Below are 2,072 nucleotides of genomic sequence, written 5' to 3' on the forward strand. Positions count from 1 at the left end.
ATTCATCCACTGATGAATGTATGGGTTGTTTCCACATTTAGTCTATTGTGAATAATGGTGCTGTGAACATGGGTGTATGAATATCTCTTAGGGTCCCTGCTTTTTAAATAAATTTTGTGTATATATCTAGAAGTGGAGTTGCTGGATCGTAGAGTAATTCTGTCTGAATTATTTGACAAACTGCCATTCACTTTTCCATAAAGGCTGCACCATTTTACATTCCCAACAGCAGTGCACAGAGTCTCAATTTCTCCATATCCTCAGCAACGCTTGTTATATTCTGTTATTTTGATAACGGTCGTCCTAATGAGTGTGAAGTAGTATCTGATTGTGGTTTTCATTTGCATTTCCCCAATGATTAGTGGTAGCGAGCTTTTTTTTGTTTGTTTTTTTGGAGACAGAGTCTCTGTCACCCAGACTGGAGTGCAGTGGCACAATCTTGGCTCACTGCAGCCTCCGCCTCCTGGGTTCAAGTGATTCTCCTGCCTCAGCCACCCGAGTAGCTGGGACTACAGGCATGCACCACCACACCTGGCTAATTTTTGTATTTTTAGTAGAGATGGCGTTTCAGCATGTTGGCCAGGCTGTTCTTGAACCCCTGACCTCAAGTGATCTGCGTGCCTCAGCCTCCCACAGTGCTGGGATTACAGGCGTGAGCCACCATGCCCGGCCTAGAGCTTCTTTTTTACGTGCAGTCTAAACAAGGTAGACAAAACTTAAGCGGTTCTAGTATACCACTGTGGTGGTGATCTACTTAAAAGACCTTCCTCAATTTGATAACATGACAAACTAGACATGTGAAAATTGACTACTAAATGCAGAGGTCCAGGGAATACCTGTTCATGGACTTAGAACCCGAGGAAAAGACAGCTGGCTGTGCTTCCTGGGATGTTTTGTTTATTTCTGGCTGGGGAGGCAAAGAACGATCCAGGGGACAGTGGAGGGATGAGAGAGTTACTGAAGCAGCAGTGAGCGGGTGGTGAAAGACAAGTTAACAAAGAGGCATCTGTGTTTGGGAGGAAAATAGAATTTTATCTTGGGACTTTTTCATCTTTACATCACCATATCCTAAGTCCAAACAATTTATTCCCCCATAGGGCTATGAGAGTTTGAACATGTTATTTACCAAGTGCGAGTGGGCTGCATATTGTCTTTCTCCGCTGTTTATAGCTCAGTACTCTAGAGATTAGGTCATATATTATGTGCTGAAAAGCAGGCAAAGAATTAAAATCAAATATTGACTTCATTTATGCTTTGGTAACAGATTAAGAAGACAGAAATGCTCTCTAGTTGCTTCTGAATAACTACATTTGCATATGTTTGCTTTAGTTTAATGAATTGTTAGTGTGGTACTGGGTATCAAGGCATATAAAAATGAAAGAAGCTCCCTGCCCAGCCAGTATAGTGCTGAAGACAAATGGTCATTTTTACTCAATATGGGAAATGCAAAATACAAATAGTAAGTAAAGGAAGGCCTTCATCCCACATTAGGATGGTGAGGGTAAGCTTTTGGGACAGAAGTTGGAGTTAGCCTAGTAACTGTCCATCCATGAGAAGAACTTCAAAGGTACAACTTTCTTTGTCCAGAAGCATTAGCCATTTACGGCCTGTGTAATTTACTACGTGTGTGCTAGTTAATTTCTTGATTCTGAAGATACTAACCAATTAGCTTCTTGTTTGAAACAGTCGCACATGGTGACTGTGGAAATTTAGTAACGTTGAGTGACTGGTTTTATGCTTTAAATGAGTTGCTTAATGTTACTAAATTACTAAATGTTACCAAATTACTAAATGTTACCAAATTTGTAGACAGAGATGTAACGTGTGAAATGTGATATGAATTCTTTGCGTTTGTAATTAGATTGCAAATAAGAGAATTGCAAATAGTTTAATTGAAAATCTTAATATTTAATTAAACTTCAAAATAGTAGGTAACACTTTGGTTTTATTTATAATTTTACTTAAAACAGTTCATATTCATCAGTTACAACTTATATTGACATTTACATTTTAATAGAAAATGTTTAAATTTTAGAAGAAAAATATCTGGTTTAAATCATATGCAACATAAT

The sequence above is a fragment of the Pongo pygmaeus genome, chromosome 8 (genome assembly GCF_028885625.2).
Source record: "Pongo pygmaeus isolate AG05252 chromosome 8, NHGRI_mPonPyg2-v2.0_pri, whole genome shotgun sequence".
NCBI classification, from domain to species: Eukaryota; Metazoa; Chordata; class Mammalia; order Primates; family Hominidae; genus Pongo; species Pongo pygmaeus.